Source organism: Coturnix japonica, chromosome 3, assembly GCF_001577835.2.
Source record: "Coturnix japonica isolate 7356 chromosome 3, Coturnix japonica 2.1, whole genome shotgun sequence".
NCBI lineage: Eukaryota > Metazoa > Chordata > Aves > Galliformes > Phasianidae > Coturnix > Coturnix japonica.
The window spans coordinates 27498350-27517260 of NC_029518.1; positions in this window are offsets into that span (position 1 = coordinate 27498350).

Below are 18911 nucleotides of genomic sequence, written 5' to 3' on the forward strand. Positions count from 1 at the left end.
AAAGTCTCTTTGTCCTGGCTACAGTCAAAACAAGTAAGCATGAACATGCCCCCATAAATACAGCCAGCCATCACAGATCCAAACCAAGCAGGTTTGGGTCATTGTCCCACTGCAGTTTTCTAAAACCTGTCTGACCCATCCAGGCCCTCTGTCACCAATTGCTGGTTTGCTGGGCACAACATCCAGGTTAGCACTAGACCCTGGCTTGGTGTGCCACAGATTTCAGAGCAGTATTGTTTTATGCATGCTTTGTTCCAGTGGGACCAAACTCCACCTGACCGTCCTTGTGGCCAAACTACATGCTGAGGTCTTATCAACTCTGCTCCACATATTGTGTCCACATACTGCCTTCCATTTCTTGGGCCTCATGTCTGTCTTTAACTAGCACACTAACAGGTTCTCCCAGTATCACATCCACCAAGGTTTTCCTCCCTTCTCACTGGCAGTGTATTTTGGGTTGATTAACAGGTGTTTGTTTTGTGAGGGTTTTTCCAAGATCAAAATGCTAGTTTTTTTGCATGGCTCTCCAAAGTCACGTTGTATTTGTCCTCCGTCTAAACTTGCATTTGCAATTCAGCCCAGCTAAATAGCATTAGTTGATGCCATTAATGGCCTTTTAACTCCCCGCAACCCGATTAATAGTGGAGATATTAAGTACACCCAAAAGTAATGTTTACAAAAGCACCCACGTGATTTAGAAGCATGAGTCCTGTCAAATGTCTCTGCGTCAGTTTTGCCTTTAAAAGTGAACTTCACATTCTGGCACAGACCCAGAGAGGTGGGAGAAAGCTTTGTTTTTTGTGTGGCTGGATTTCTTTGTTTTTGCTTTTGGTTCTTCTGGTAGCCTGTCTCTCTGTAGCAGGACATTGGGGTGAGCATCAAATCAACAGTGTTCTGCCTACATTCGGATTTTTCCTTCTCTCCCTGGCTGCTGATGATTTTGAAAGGATCTTGCTTTCCGCCTTGCTTCCTGTTCAGCCACTCTTTTTTGTTTTGTACTTGTTTTTAAAGAAGCACAGGGACTCTCTATCACACCGGACTCCAACTCCTTTATGTATAGACAGGGTCTCCTCTAGTACTTGTTTTCTCAACTCCTATTTGTAAAATTCTTTAATCTTCCCTTGGCAGAAAGAACTCCCTTTGCATCCCTCTAGCGTGCACCCTTTCCCTGCAGCAGCTAATGACTGAGCATTCCAATTTGGTGGCTTTCCCTGCAGCAAAGTATATTAACATACCTAAGTGAATACACCTGCTTATGCAGGAGCTAGACAGATACCCACAACAGAGAGTGCTCGCCCTGGCCCTCTGAATATTCTCCTTTCTGACAAGCCTCACAAGTGCCTTACTTCAATTGAGCCAACCTGAGTTTGCTTTCAGATTGAGGTATGAATCAGTCCCAGCTCTGAGGGAAGAACAAGAGGAGACACCTAGCTTTCTTCCTGGGCTCCTCCTACAGGAAGAGATTGTTTACACCTCAATACATCTGAATAATTTCCCAGAACAGAGCGTACCAACACGGTGCAAATTCATCGCAGCAGGAGCCATGCAGCTCTATCTCACTCATTGCCCAAAAGCACTCAAGCTTCAGGGTCCCACATCCTGCTCCAGCTGCGAGTTCTTCCCAAACACCCATCAAAGCGTAAGCTTACTACCTTTCCAGCCCTTCCCCACAAGATTAAATAGTTGCAGAGCTCCCTGCTGATATTCCCCAACCTCCAGCACTGAGCACCCTACGGAAAAAATCATTGTGTCCAACCTCTTGTTGACATGGAATAGAAAGATGTTCTGCAGAGCCTTAATTGCATTCACCTCCTGAACTGGAGGTATTGGAACTAGTGGGTCAACCTCTGTGTTGACACAGAATCACAGCATCACAGAATCAGTAAGGCTGGGAAAGACCTCAGAGATGATCTGGTTCAATCGCCAACCCACCTCACCAGGCCCACTGACCATGTCCCTCAGTGCCACATCCACACGGCTCTTGAACACCTCCATGGATGCACCACCTCCCTGGGCAGCCCATTTCAACACCTCACCACTGTTTTTGAGAAGAAGATTTATCCAAACCTACAGAGATAGTTTCCGTACTGACTCTGAATAGCCAACTTGTCCTGCTCCAGATGCTACATGAAAACTGAATGGCATTCATTAATGATTCGGTAGACTTGATGCCTTTTGGTGCCTGCTTTGCTGTTGTTTGCATGGCAAAAGAATGTCCATCTATCATCATTCATGGATCTCACTCATGCTGAGTTGCTCTGAGATTTGATATAGGACACAAATGGAATTTTCAAGGGATGATTATGTTAGAAATGCATGTGTTTTCAGTTCCTCGTATGGCAGGAGTGCTGTGGTTCCCTGACTGCAGACAAACTGCATGATGTCCTTGCAGAGCTGCTTCCCTCTCTTGTAAAGAGCTTTCAGTCACCATGATGTGGCCTGTTACCTTGTGGTCGGAGTGTGGAATTAGACCTACACCCATCTCATGGCAACTCCAAATTGCCATTTGGTATCTGGTGAGTGTGCAATGCAGACTAGACAAAGTGGGAATGGAGAAACACAGAATGCACCCAAGGAGAAACCCTGCTGCAGTGCCTGCTGCTGCTCCATGGGAGCCTGGCAAGCACAGCCATACCTTGCTTGGGGAGGGCCCTTCTTCTGTTCAAGGGCATCAAGGTCACACCAGTGCACTGTAAACATGAACAGTGGATGGGGAAGCCAGCTCCAGCACTCTCAACTTCCTTCATATTCTAACACTTGTTTAGAGGTCAGTTCTGTGTGGAAGGGAAGTGTGGGAGCTTTAAGGAGGCTCTCTATCTTCTTGGAGCACTGAAGAACCTCAAACAAACAACCTGATTGATGAGTTATGTCAGTGAGGAACCTGGGAATGGCAAGCATGACTTCTTCCATAACTACCACCATTCTCTCTATGACAGGTCTATATACTGCGAAGACCCAGTCTACTTCTACATTCTCCCAAGTGCTATGAAATTTATTATCATGACTGTTGTTATTTTTTATCACTTTCTATTCAGCAAGGCAGGTGAAGTACAAAACTGCACCAGCTGTACTGATGTACTGATGGCAGCTGTACCAGAGACACAAAATGTAGCATGGGAATAAATCACAGCATGGAGACCAATGGGGAGAGGGAGAGAATCAGAAAGGTCAGAATGGTTGGATAATAAAAGAGTCAGCACATTTGTCTCAAGGGCACAGTTTAATGGTGTATAACTCATGTGTGACCTGCGGGTATTGAATAATAGCCAAACTTCCCTGTTGTCTTCTGTTTGCTTCACCTCTCATCATGACATCTAGTGGAAGTGAAACAGGGTATATTCCTTGATGGGTCAGCACTAAATCTGATGGGTCAGGGAGAGGCATTTCTGCCAAGGTGCAATGAAGTGGTGAAGGAAAGAGTGCAATTTCACTAAGATGTAAGCTGATGATCTATCCCGAGATTATACATACATTTTTTTTGCTGGTTCGGTATTGTGAACTTTTACCAGTAGCAGAACTCCAGCTTGTTCTATTTTGATAAGAGACAAGAGGGTGTTTCGCAAAACTTTGTGGCAGAACACGTAACAGTGGCCAGAGGGCTGTCACATTTGCAAAACTGGGTGAAATGTTGCAAACAGGCAGACTGGCGCCAATGGAGAGCAATTCCGAAAAACAAATGTCCGGACACTTCCCGCTTTCTGCCAGGCACCCAAACACCCTTCAGATACCCTGCTTTTAAAATACCCTAAATGCCATCTAGCTTGACGGACCTCAAGGCATTGCACCAGCATCCACAGCAGGATATATAAAAAAGTCAATATAAAAAGTTAAATAAAAATAAAAGAAGAAGCCAGAGGTTTAGCTATAATTTTTTTTAAAAAAATCTTGGCTTTGCAGTGGATAGTTGTGCAGGAAACCTGCCATAACATGATGCCAATGACTGAAAATGCCACCGAAATGTCCCTCTTAGGGGCCACCCAAAATGTCAGAGTAGCTGGCCATGCCATTGTGTGATTCCTTAAAATAAAATGACTATAATTGCGGTTAAGCTTCAGCAATCCAGGAGCCACATGAAAGAACATAAAAGCCACAGAATAACTTAGCTACATTGTCTACTGGGGCTTTGCCAAGGCTATTTCGGAGATGATGAAATCTCTATCATCTCTGCAGAGCTTACTCTCAATTTCAAGCTCCCAGATCTCTCATTTACCTCTCCTGGAAATCAGCTGGATTGCTTTGAGTTCACTGGTGTTCATTCCCCCACAGCTGAATCCCATCGTGGAAATGTAATTAAGGATAAGCTGTTCTCTGGCACCGACCCTGTTCTGGAGGCCCAAGTCCCACCCCAAATTCAATGCAGACTTAAGCAGAGGCTCTCTGTTCCAGGGCATTGCATTGGAATGCATGGCTGTCCTGCTGAGTCACCCTGATAGAAAGAACTTCTGCCATGCAAAGGTATGCAATTATTTTTACTGATCACGTGCAAAGCCAAGCCAGATCATCCAAGTGTAGGAAGGGGAAGAGGAGAGCTGCAGTTTGCGACAGGAGCAACATAGGGGCATGGCTGTGCAAGTACACCCAGGCAGCAGGTGCTCTTGTCTGCTCTTCCACCAACAGAGCAGCAACAGTAGCAAAATAAATAAAAATTACAACCCACAACTGGAAACTGTACATCCAGAGACATGCTTGGTGCTAAGAGACCTGAAAAAGAGTAGAAACCTTTTCTTTTGCAAGGTGGAATCCCTGCATTTGGGTGTACTGCACAAACAGCTCTAGTCTGTTTATGGGGCATTTGAGAATATTCTGTCAGTTCTTTTCCCCCATAGAATGCAAGCAACCACAGAGGAGAAGCTGTTTCCAGAGGTGATCAACTGACTCAGGAGCCTAAACTTGCAATTTAGAAGCAGGTTAAGGTGAGGGCCTTTCAGCAAGAGGGATTTCTAAGGCCCATCAGTGTTTGAAAACAAGATTTTGGACCCTTACACCCTCAAATGCATGTTTTAAAGCTGCATAAATCCCACCCCCGCCTCCACGTTTATAGCCTGCTCTGTTCCTCTGCAGAGCGAAGCTGCAGGCAGTGGCAGCAGCCCTCATGCCCTGCTCTTTGCGTATCATTCCTGAGCTATTAGAGCAAAGTCAGCAAGTGAGCAGAGACGAAGTTATGACATTCAGGGCCGGCAAGTACAGTAGCAGTGTAAACAGCAGACAGGTCCAGAAACTCCACTGCCATCTCTTCTGTCTTTAAGACTCATGCTTCTCTGCTGTCCGGAATCTCTGGATAGTTTCAAACCTGATGCCAGCCGTGAGCTCTGCTCCCCTGGCAAAGCAGGTACAACCCCTTGCACTAAACAAAGTGTTTTGGTGGCAGGGCGAGGAATCCCTGCACACATTAAGTGTCATTTTTTCTTGTAAAACCTCCTCCAGCTGCTATATGTTGCTATATGGCCAGTGGTTAGAGGGAGTAGGACAGAGGGCCACCAAATGCTCCACTCCACACACCTTCCACGGTTTTTCATAGGCCCTTTTGAACTGATTTTTAAACCTCCCACATGCCTGGCTCATGAAAACTCCTTGGAAAAAAATGTGTTTACACTGATGAGAAAACCTTGACAATGTGAAAGACATTGGCTTGAAGCTCTAAAGACAAATAAATCCCCATGCCCCAATTACCTTTACTCTCAATGCTCGTGCTGTTTAAGGCATGCCTCCTCAAGTCTGACTCGGATACACGGGACAGCTGAAGTTGGCAGTAGCACATAAGTGGCACTCAGGCACTGTGTTGCTTGCACAGAGGTGAATGCACTGACATATAGGAAGGCAATGCATAATGGGCTGCACTAATTTTATATTCCCTCCTGTAACCGGGGAAGGGTCTTTGCATATATCAGCACCTGGAAGAACCTGGAAAGATAGGCATGAGATACAAAACTACTATTCCTCTTCTCTCCTCTCCATTCGAGGCACTTCCAGAGAACACAATTAAGGGTGGTATTTATTTATTTCTTTGAATGAAAAAGGAAAATTGTGCTTGTGATTTGGGGGGGAGAGCTGCCAGAAGAGGAACTGGAGCCCTTCCAACACCTCACAGTCTAGTAGTTCAGCATTGCCTGAATTGGGCACCGGGGAATCTTGAGTCCTGCTTTCTTCCACTCACTGGTTTATAACTCTTGGCATTTAAAAGGCACCTTGTAAACATTTATTTCATTGTTCTTCAGCATATAATTGACTCATTTGCCTGCTTACCTTGTTAGAGGGAGGAAAGCACCCTGCAAGGAGAAGTTCTCTTCTTCTTTATCCCCAGCAGCTCCTTTCCTGCTGAGGAGGAATGGCACCAGCTCTGTGCCTTCTGCTTCATGCAAGCACCCCTTCCCCTGAAAGCAAGGGAGGTCATCTTGCAGAGGGTCTTCTGTGTGCATTGCCAGCTCTTCCTCCACACCTCTATGGCACCCACACATATTTGCCCACATCAGTCCCACCTCATGAGTGAGGCAAGCCAGAATTTTCCACATGGTTGTCTCAAGTGGGGCTGGTGTGGAGATGTTGCCTCCTCCCAGCCCTCTCCGTTGAGAAACATGGTTTTCAGCAGTGGTGCTTTAACATTTGTCCTGCTATTCAGCATGTTCATGTTATCCATGTGAGGGTGGCACAGATACCATACTGTCCCCAGTGTATATGGGGTTGGCTGTCTCCCTGCCCCAATTGATGTGTCTTTTTTTAATGTTTCCCCATTGTCATTACTTGCACTTAAGGCACAGGCCAAGGCTTGTTCAATGCTGCTTCCCTTTTCCATCTTATGTACAAGTTAGCAGAGAAAATACTGAATTCCAGTAAGGGACTGAGTGACAAATCTGCTGGTTAATCATTTATTGTTGGGTGAACCTGCTGAATAGCAAATATGCTAAAAAGGGGAAAGGAAAGAGTATGGCAAGAGATTAACTGAGGACAATCAAAAGTCAACCAGCAGAGAGCAAGGATGAGGCTGAAAGGTCAAGTGGCAAGCAGGAAGGCTACTGTAGGGTAAACACTGCCTCTCAGAAGTATAGCTGCCATAGCCAGGACACAAACCACAGAGCAGATGCACTGCCTCACTCCCAGTTCAGTCCTCTCTGCTCCATGTCTGCAGGCACTGTGATCTGTGTAACAAGCTACTGCCTCCAGATGAATTTAGTGGCTTACATGCCTAGAAGAGCTTTTTTGTTTAAGTTTCTTTTACCGTTCCAAGCCTTGGGTCTTAGCTGCCCCCAGAACATGTGCTCCTCACTAGGAGAGTGCGATCATGATCCTTACAGCCATCAGAACCCACATTTCCTCACGAAGAGTGGCTGTTCTCATCAGTGGCTCTGACTGCCAGTCCTGGGGCACTGAGGTGGTAGGAAAGGAGAATCTACTCAAGCAGAATCTACTCAGGGAGCAGCAACTATGGCCACTACCACTAATTATCTAGGTAACTACGAAATGGGTTGCAGGCATGGCCACATGGGCAATAGCAGGGTTTATGATATGTTGTTACTGTCAGTAACACAACTGACTGACAAACTATGGCCCCACAGCAGTAATGCAGGTAGCCAGGAATTGCATGTGAGCTGGACAAAGGCCTCACCTCTTGCTATGCACACCTCCAAGCTAGGGAAAGCAGATGGGAATGGCTTCCAAGGGCAAGGAAAGAGCCCCATTTTGTCCTTTGTTGACACAACAACTGCATACCATTGCCAGCATGCCCAGAGCATGGTGGCGAAACACTGTACCATGGGATATCTGCCCAGAAAGCAGGGTATTTATTTTGAAACGAGCACAATACTTAGTGAATGCCACAATTCAGAGAGGGAAGTACTACAGCCAACATAAACAAAGAAGTTATTGATATATTTACATGACTGAGGTTCCTAACTAGAATTATGACCGTCCATTGGATTCATTCTCCATTTTTTTGCTCTTCACCTTAGGCCTCAGTGTTGATCCAGAGGCAGAATATTGGTTCATCATCCTACAGCTCTGTTAGCATTAAAAAACTCTGCTAAAGCTCATGCTGGTATGCTCAAGCCTGCTGTCTTCAGTCATGTCATTTCTGCTATGGAGAAGGCTGCAAGCACCACCCTTGCCCCAGCCATTTTGGGAGACCTTTGGCTTTAGCTGAAGTCAACAGTGTGAGGTGGTGGGAAGGTGTCTTTGGGCAAAACAGGGTGAAAGTAGAGCCTGTTTGCCATATCCTTCTCCTGAGGCGAGGAGTGGGGAGCAGTTGTGTACACCTTAGCCAGGGAGAGGAAGACTACAACCACGCTCCAGATGGTGAGCAGAAATAGCAAATACTCCCTGCCAGGGGAGACTGTCTCCTGTCTTGCACTGCACTTGCCTGGCCATTGCTTTGCTCATTATTTCTGTGAAGACCCCTTAGGTTGTTCCTAGATCTTTTCCATTGCCTTTCTGACACTTTCAGAATGCAACTGAATGCTCCCTACCTTCCTTGTCTTGCAGGCACATATCAAATACTCAAACAAAAATAACTCTCTCATCTATGCAACCATCAAGAAATAGAGCAACAGAGACACAGGTCAGGCCTTTACTATCTCAGTACCAGACTTCATAGAAGATAGCTCTTTTTCCTCCACCTGCTCTTGCAAAATGGGTGTGAGCTTAAAGCAACAAGAAATTTAACACATTTTCTTCCTCTCCTGTACAAGATCCTGGTCTGATTTACAGCTGGCTGGGAAGGAAGATAAGTTAGGAACAGCAGCAGAAACTAGTTTACCATCTATCTGAGTACTCAGCAGACTGACCCTCCAAAGACAGAGAAGAGTTTGTTCAAAAAGGCAGTGGGCTTTACAGCCTCTTAAAATAGAATGGAGTGAAAGAATGAAACAATCTCCTGCCTATTTGATGGTCCCAGCAGGATTATATTGCTTCACACCATGCATGGTAAAAACAAGCAAATACAAATATATCTACCAAAAACTCTTCTATATTTGCCTGTGCACAAGCATAAACTGCAGTGCAAAATATTTTGGCAGTGAGCATTCTCATTAGGAGCAATTAAAATAAGGAGGAAAGCTTTGCCAAAGCTGCAGATATCTCTGTCAATTTGGTTTGGTCCGTTTACCTTGCAGCTACTAAAGACCAGCTAAAAGTGAGAGGAAACAGGGATCCAGTATCTCCCTTTGCCCGTTTAAGGCTCTGACAATCTACAGCCAGGCATGATCATTGTGGTCCGGGAGGGATGGGAACAGATGGCTGAAGTGAAAAGTAGAGGGAGAATGGGAGGAATTAAGGTGGTATCACTGGCCAGTTGTTAAATCATTTGATGCCTGACAAAACACGCTGGTGATCCAGTTTTTCTGTGGAGCAAGCAGTGGATTAAGAGTAGCATGAGTACAATGCAGAAGCTGAGGTTCTTCACCATCCAGACTGGCATCAAGGAAGCCATAACTCTTATTATGCAAACCTAAGCCCATCACAAAAATGTCACTATGATATCAAGAATGTGACACCAATTGAGACTTACCTCCGTCCCAAGCAGACTAGAGAATGGGAAATAAGAAGTCTTGTAACTGAGAGAAGGTACTGGAGTTCTTGTAAATACAGCTATAAAAAGGTGAGTGCCACCCCACAGCAGAGCTGGACCCTCTGTTCCCCCATGCCATTTCAGACCAGGGAGCCTGGTGTCACCCAGATAGTGAGGAGGCCTTCAGCTCCACTGCAGCACAGGGGGAATTTTAGCCATTCCATTCCGTAGAACTGACAGTTTAGCCATAGAAAATAAGAAGACCTCTTCCTGGGGGACTTTCTAGGAACTCACTTCAGGATGATTCCTGTTGCTGAAAAGGGCATGTATCAAAGCGTTTTATATCCTGTGGGAGGAGAAGGGGAATTCTTTTGCAGACATCATCTCTTCCTTATGTAATTAAAAAAGTCGATGGGAAACGAATCCAGACATGAATATTTATCTTTGTCTTCCTGGTAAGCATTTCACTGCACTAATTCCCTTGGCCTCCTCCCAATTTGCTTATAGAGAGAACCCAGATACACTAGTTCCCCATAAAGACTTGGGCACCTGGGGACATGTAGCCTGGGAACCTGTTGACCCTCACATTGTCTGGCTGGGCTGATACATGCATCTTCATCTAACGTATTCCCCAAAGACTCACCCCTCAAAGTAGTGTTTTCCATAAAGAGTAATGATGCAGTTATACTAATAAAGAACAGTGCTGTGAAACTGCTGGCTGGTCCCTTCCCACATAGCACCCTTGTCCCAGAGATGTGTCCAAGTGGGTATGATGGAAATGGATCCACCGACCCATCGGCATCAGTTTTAGGTATTATTGGGACACAGGCCTCCTGTGGTCCCGCTTTGACCACTAATGACCAAACAATCAGGGCTTGGGAAGGGACCACAAACACTCCCCAAGGCAATAAAGACAGCCTCCTGCTGTGCCTTCTGCTTCCTGCATACTCTCACCAATTGGCAGTCTCCATGTCTTTGCTACCAGTCCTCCCATTCACAAGGATGCTGCTACCTCCTCTTACTCTTAGGTGCAAGAGAACCCCTGCCCCCTTCAGCAGAGTATTTTTGTTTTTTATTTGTTTGGTGGTATTTTTTTTTGTACAAAAAGCTCTGCTCAGAAACAGGTAAAGTTTACAAAGCCAAGGACCACCAGATTAGGAGGAACAGAGGTTGGCCTTCTCTATATAACTATTTTCTCTCCTAGGTGCAAACACTCAGATACCAACTTTACAAGCTTAAGGCAATCTACTTTTAACCCAGAGGTTTTCTATCCACACAAAACAAACTGTAATCTGTAATCTGTAATCTGCACATGTTCACAATTTCTTCCTGTTCTCCCCGTGCCTATTTGCCATGCAACCCAGCCTCTGTCTTGAACGTGCAATTACTCATTTCCGCCTGTGGTGCTTTCCCCATTGTAACTGCTCACTTCACAAACCTTGATGAGATTAAAGTTAACAAGATGAAATTAAGACTAAGCTTTTAGTTTCTCCTCCAGTTTGGGATGCTGCTCACTCTGGAACCCTTCCCTGGTGTCCCTATGATGGCAAACTGTGATGGCACCTCAGTAGTTAGCAGGCTGAGCCAGGCACTCCTCAAAGGCCGACTCCAGCTACCTTGTTGAGATGCACCGATGGAGGTAAAGACTCCATTCTGAACAGAAGCAACCTATTTTGAGATGGCTGTTCCTTGCCATCCATCAGTGGTTTCCTGTCACTTCTCATTGGTTTCTCTTTCTGAGCAAGCATTGCTCAGCAGCTCAGGTAGCATCTTCACCTTCCAGACATGTGCAGGAGGATGAAGTGGCACATGCTGGTCATAGTGGTAGTTTGCCAGCAGTGCAGAAGAGCTGTGGGGATGGGAGAGCAGCCCAGCAGTGAGCAGAAGCACGAGCTTAGCCAGGGTAAACCCTGCTCAATGAGTCAGAGCCCTTAACCAGCTCATATTACCTTACGCAGAGTTAACGTGACTCAGATACTACCTGATCACCTGATAGCTGTGATAATGCTATTACGTGTCTACTTGGGAGCCAACAATGTCTTACTATTCCCTGAAAGTGAAAGAGTTGCACAGGGCATGATGGAGAAACACAGCGAGTCCAATGAAGATGCATGAAGTGATCACTCTATTTCCGACAGTTCTTGGACAGCCTGATGTCTGATGTCTGTGGGGAATGGATGATCACATATCAGAAAATAGAGGGGGGATGCGTGAGGGAGAGGAAGGGGAATGGAAAGGAAGAGATTAGAAGATAAACATCCAATAAGAATGTTTCTTTGGGCTCTGATGGAAGAAAAATCTGTGCTCTTTGACTGTGCAAGTGTGCCACAGAGAAGAAAGGAATAAATTGTTCACAGCTGCTGTGACAGCATCATTGCTAGGAAAATGTCATCCACACAGTCCAGCTTTTCACTATTTGGTCTCTATAATCATTCAGCAAATCTCAATGAATGTCAATGGGAGCCATTTTTTTCTTCATGGAGGAATTCAGTGATGCACCTTTGCTTCATACACACTTCCATGTCAGACACTGTTTTGTCAGACTGCTCCTCTGCTGCTATCTGTCACATGGCAACAACGTGTAATGGAATATTGGTAGGATGGTTCAAACTTTACTGCTGTACCACCAACATCTGCCTCTGATGTTGTAGGCTAATATGATGACATAGCAGTCATTACTTTCAGAGTCACCTGTGTGTGTGTTTATATAAGAATGTATGTTTTTTACATACAAATATATATGCATACACTTAATTGCATTGTTTTGACCTGCATGTACACACACACACGTATATATGTACAAAGCAGTGTCACTTTCCTAAACTTGTTCTCAGAAATCAGTTAATCATTTTAGCCTTTTTAAAAAAATAATTAATTAATCACACTGAATTAAGAGACCTAGCATGGAAAATGTTAGGCTAAATACTTAGTGACTGGCAATGTTATAAGGAACTATGAGGGAAAAAAAACATGGAATAACACAAAGAGTTGGCTAACTTTATGCAGCACTGCCCCTAATATACAGATGCATTCTCATGAGGGAAAGTCTCTCCTCTTGAGTTTATCACTATGGTAATGATAGTACCGACTTAGTGGGAGCTTTGCCTAAATAAAAACTCAGAAAAATATTGAGTAAGGACTGGGGATGTTGCCTCATGAAATAGTGGTGCAAATAAAGTGCAATGACACCAGGTGTTGTGTCTTACAAGGGCTGCACTTCCTTGTCAGTCAGGAAGCCCAGGTAGTTTACAGAGTACACGAGATCAGGAAGTCCATCAAGATGTTCCTGGCACGGATTAGTCACAGGGCTGTCTATCCAAGGGTCAGTCACATGTGTGGAAAATAAAAAATAGCAGCTGATGATCTGTTGGTCTCTGAGCACAGTTAACGTGCACCATAACGCTCCGTGAATCACGCAGTGCACACATGCAGGCCTCTTCTCAGATTGAGCCTCCTTCATGTCAAGAAGAGGATTGCTGCGTAAATCCAGACAGCAGCGTATAATGTTGAATTGCAAAAAGAAAAAAAGAAAAAAGAGAGAGGAGGGCCCTTTCACAGAGCTGCCAGCATCATTGCCTTTACAGGCAGATGGCAAAAATGCCATAAAGAAACACTTGAAGAATTTGCCAGTAACGCATGGAGGGGTTGGTACCATACGTTTGAACTGGAGAAGGAAATGTCAGACCAGGAAATGTAGGCCCAGGCTGTTATATCCCCATACTTGCTATCCCCAGGGAGGGAAATCATATTTTTCCAGTCTGGGGACACATCATTGCACAGTCATGCCTAGCAACCCAACTTTCCAGCATCACACCTACAGGGAGATGGACCAGGCTCCTGGAAAAAATCAGCCCTGCTTGGCATGACAGAAGAGGGAAGAGAGGAATAGACATTTGGCATTAGTGACTGCCGTAAGATTCACTGCCTCTCTCAAGATGCTGGTGACTAAGAAAATGCTATGTCAGCTGATTTCTATCAGAGAGAGCGTTGGTTTCCTGCTCATGCCGAATTGTCTTTCATTTCCCCACTCTTTGCAACTGAAAGATAAGCTGTCTACGTTATACCCCAGAGCATGGAGCCATCCCCATGATGAAGACTGAGAGATGTGTGCTGTGGGAAAGAATAGGCCATGATGGGAGGATGAGGAGCAGTACTTTTCATGAGCAACTGTGGAAGACAAGACCAACAAGAACCCAGAACCTAAACATGCAGGCTTATATTACATACCCTGTCAGCCCAGGCAGGCATTACCAAACCATGTCAAGGTTTCCATCCCCTTCTCTACTCCCACAGTTGTGCTCCTCTAACCACAGCAGCCCACCCCAGCATAACACAGGCAGGGAGGTACTGGACTCAACACCTAGAAAACAGTAGGTTCCAATACTGTACTGCAGGCTGCACGGTATGTCTTGCTTTCTTCAAGACTCCTGCTGCTGCAGAATCCCAGCAGAAGAACAGACATAGAAATAGGCAGTGTGAGTGGCACATTCCCCAGATAGATTCACACTTCTAAGGCACAAAGAAGGAAACCAACGTCACTTTGATCAAGCACTGTGGAGTAGAGTTAATGCTGATCCATCACTCCCTGCTGGGCTTGACAGACAGTTTGACATACTCTAGCAAAACTCACCACCAACAACATCATTACCACCTTGCTGGCAGGGCACAACACCTGATGAGTATTGCATAGTGAATACAGTGCAATGAAACAGCTATTCTGCAGACACTAAGCTGCACAGGGAGACCAGAATGAAGCATCTGTTGTGGAAGGAGAACAGCATCTATCCTGGCTCTTTCACAGCCAGCTCACTGCTTTTCTTCACATGTACGGGGGCTCATGAAGGTGCTGCTTTCACCTAAAGCATACAAAAGAACTGTGGTCAATACCATCTGCATACTGAGGGGATTTCAGTTCACATCTCTAGGAAAAGATGAAGCAATAGGACGTGTGGAGTTAAAACCATTCTCCTGCTATCATGGGGGCTCATTCAGATTGGGAACAGGAGGTCTAAATATCCTCTACAGCCCAAAGTACACTCTGCAACTTGAGATCCATGCTGCAGCATCTCTTGTTCCTCCAGCACAGCTGGCTCACAAAGGTCTGCAATAGGCATGATGAGCTATCCTTACACCAGCTCCACTCCCAGAGCCCAATCCTGACACATTCCCACTGAAGAAGCAGAATGCAGATGATGCAACAGGTATTTGTGTCACTATCACCACAGAAGGATTCCTTTGCTTGGGATAACTTCTCCATCAGTGTTATCTAGAGAGTGCAGCTGTACCTTGTACTGTGAAACAGAGATCTCAGTCTCATAAACTCTGTTGGCATCAACCACTGTCACATCAAAAATTGTCCCTGCCATTTCTTGTGTGATCTGGGTAATGTGCCAAAAAGCAGAGGCTATGTGAGGGCATCCTTAAGTGTGAGCACACACTTTCCCTAGAATGACAGCTAAAATATTCACCATGACATATTAAAATAAACCAACCCTCCCTCCTTCAGAGCCAACTTGTGAACATGTAGGGTGTGTGCAGTCAGATGAATGTCATTGCCAGATAACAACATCTCGCACAATAATGCAGTGTGAAGAGCCAAAGTGAATGCCAGTGAGTGATCACTGTCACGTCAGTATATTGCAAAATAGCGACTGCTCTGTTTGCTGTTGCTGCACTGTGATTTTACAGAGTCTCAACACTCACCCATGGGCACCCTCCACAGGGAGTATTCCTCTTCTTTTCATTTGTCCTTGACCATATCTTTAACCAGGTGATTACAAAAATAATCATGTGCAGGGAAGGAAAAAACTGAAGCTGCGCAATAAAGCAAGCCTGGCTTGGAAAGTATTGTCCAGAGCTCACGGCACGAAAACCTTTGGCTGAAGCAAGAGCTTGTTAGAAATCATGGCACTAAATAGTCCAAGATCATTCAAGAAGTGGGTCGATAATTTTCTAACCAAAATTCCTGCTTCCATCATCTCATTTCTTAAATTAACTTTGAACTGTGCCAGTTCCCAGTGAAAATCTAAATCCATGTCCAGTGGAGACACAGCCACCGTGGCTGGGGAACAGAGAAAGAGAGCCAGCCTTTTCAAATCATGGAAGAGCTAATTTCACAACATATGGGAGGCTGTAATATGCCTCCTCTGACTGGGAAGGACACAGCCTTTCCAGAGCAGATTTCAATCCAAGAGAAATATTTATTTTTAAAAGATAACAAAGGATTCACGGTTGCACTGTTGATAATAAGAAGATAACAAGCAAAGCCACGCAAGAGGAGCTTCTCACTCATTGCCCACATACGTTCAGGGAGTGTCTCAACCCAATCCAACATCTGTCCAGGTATTTGAGCAATGACTTCAGCAGAGATCAGCACTTAGTAAACATTTCCTATCTGAGCTGGGGCAGCACGGAGTCAGGGCAGCAAAGAAAATGTAGACTCAGTTTTGTACCTGTAGAACAGCAGGAGGTCTGAGGGCAGCAAATTGCAGTAGCTGAAGTCTACTGCTGAAGACATATACCTAAGGGTGAGACACTGTCTCTCTGAAAGAGATGGGCTATGTACGAGATGCTGCACATTCACACACTGCCTAGAAACGCTCAGAACATCCCTACAAATGTCCACAGGTTCCTTGCATTACACAGAACTTGGGTCTCTGAGGCAATAAATCACTGTTCCAGAAGTATTTTTGTTGCATAGAAAGAAGATCGTCATTAACGAACGCTGCACATTTTGCAGAGTGTCCAGTGGGAGCATGCCAGCGTTTGATTCTTGCAAGTTTTGTTTCTTGGCTTTCCCTCACTGAAGAGGTCAGAATAGTTCCACTCTGATTTTTAACTCATCTGGCTTCCTTTTCCATCCTTCCCACAAGTACTGTGCTCTGTGATTCCCATTCATAGTTCCGGACTTTTTTTTCTCTTTTTCTTTTTTTCCATTTTTGAGGTGGAAAATGCAGCTTATTTGGTAAGTACTTTTTCCCAGGAACATTTATTATAGTGAATCCAATAATTCTCTTCTGGTCACAGACTTAATCAAGAAACCAGCATTCTAGGAGCGATTCAAGCACCTCACCAAACTCAGCAGGGTTTATTAGGATAGGAGAAACAATAAACCTTCAAGATATTGGAATACATCGCCTATGGTTTTTTAATTCCTCTCTGCCTTGGGTTGGGGTTCTAAGTCTGGAGAACAGAGCTAAGAGAGTGTATTTAAACCTCGGAGGCAACAGCCTGGAAGGAGCTCTGTGAGTATTTCACATAGAGAATCATCTCATCCTGGCCATTTGTGTGTTTCTGAGACAGAAAGTGAAAGTTACCCGGCCACTCACCATGCTGGAAGGTTTCCCACATTGGTATATCAAGAACTGGGTGAACAAAGGCAGAAGAGATGTGCTGTGGCACAGGCAGGGGCTGGAGAAACACCAGATGGAGAAGTTTGCAGACCCCTACTGAGAAGATAGGTGCTTAATTCCCGTTGCAGAGGCCCTGTATGACAATGAGACACACACACTTCCTCTGTGACACATTGGAAACAATTTCAGCTGCAGTTCCCCCTCTGGAAAAGGGAGCATCTGATACTCATGTTCCACTCATCTCTGCATGGATCAGACAATCCATAGAGAGCCCGGGAAGCACAGAGCAGCTCCTCCAGCACAGCACATCCAGGTGGCCTCACGGACTTTGCCCTGTCCTGGCTGAGCTACGCCTCCAGTGCTGTGTTTCCTGAAATAGGGATGTCTGGCTCGAGGAGAGCAGGCTGTCCTAGCAGTGTTTAGAAGCGATGTAAGTGGAAGGCATTTTTACAGGAGCTAATTTGACATGGAGCATTTCAGGAACTTACAATTTATTTCATTCACATTTCTAGCCAGAGACGGTGTCTTTATTTTTATGGTTTGTGGGGGGAAAAAAAAGAAAAGAAAAAAGGAAAAGAAAGGGAAAAAGGGAGGGGGGGGAATAAACAACAAGAAACAGCAGAAGAAAGAAAGAAAGAAAGAAAGAAAGAAAGAAAGAAAGAAAGAAAGAAAGAAAGAAAGAAAGAAAGAAAGAAAGAAAGAAAGAAGAAAGAAAAGAAAGAAAGAAAGAAAGAAAGAAAGAAAGAAAGAAAGAAAGAAAGAAAGAAAGAAAGAAAGAAAGAAAGAAAGAAAGAAAGAAAGAAAGACTGAGCAAATAATAACATGTGTGGGTGTATAGCACCCCAACCACATGGCTACAGACAACATTTGGCCCCATTGACCTTTTTGCTCAAATTAAGATAATTTCTCAGCTACTGACAATAATTTGCTGGTTCGCATCTGTGGGTTAGTCTATAGAGAGGTACGTGATAAATACTTTATAGTTTGACACATGGAGGTGACTCCAGGCTTGAGCCAAAACTTAAGGACAAACTGTCCTTAAGTGCAGAGTGATTAAACCTTCATTAAATACAGAAGATAGAAAGATGGAAAGACTGATAGACAAATAGGTAGAAAGACAGACAGACAGGCAGGCCCTACATATGTTAAAATAGACCTAGTCAGGAAATTTCTGCTATAATTTATTCCTGAGGGAAAGAGACTTCCTACAGACATCAGCAGTTTTTGTTTCCTAAGGGATTTGCTTTTCATTTTTCCAGTAGGAAAATCAAACCCGTGTATTTAAAATCAGATAATCCAGTGTGAATGACGATATATTATGTCTTTGACTTGGCCCAAACTACTCTTTAGAGTGCATTTGCATACTATGATGCATTATCTCCTAAGCATCTGCAATTCTTTCCCATAGTACTTCTGGTTCATGTGAGAAAATGGGGCTACCGCTCAGCCTGGGTCATGTGCCTCCATACAAAAACTCTTTGTAATGCTGAACTGACTCAAGCATTCAGGCAAAGTGAACAAACTGACTCAGAACACTGCAACCTTGAACAGTCACATAGGCCATTCCCCTCAGGCTTGTCAATAAAAGCAATTTCCAGGTATGAAAGTTTTAGGGAACGTTTCAGGAAACGTTTCGCTTTCAAAAACCTTTATATTTCAGACACACATCTCAGTCCTGTCATAAAACAAATGCTGAACCATCTATTTTGTTAAACAGAAATTCTGATTTCTGTTCTGTTTCCTTGCTATGAAGCAAGAAAACACAGACCGAGGAAAAAAACCAAAAAGTTAGGATTTTCCTACCTCAAGTTGTAGGGTTGATTGCTGCTATTTTAAACAAACAAAAAAGCTGTAACCTGGAGATCACATAATTCACATGTTTACACAGTGTTGACTACCCTTAAATGAGTCTTAAGAAACTTTTGCTGCTTGAGCTTGGATATTGCATCTGTGCACTACTTCTGCTAACAAAGGTGAAAGTGCCCACAGCACGCTGCTAATGCTGATTTTGTTTTTACAGTGATGAAACGCACAAGTGACAAAATTTGTTGCATATTAAATTC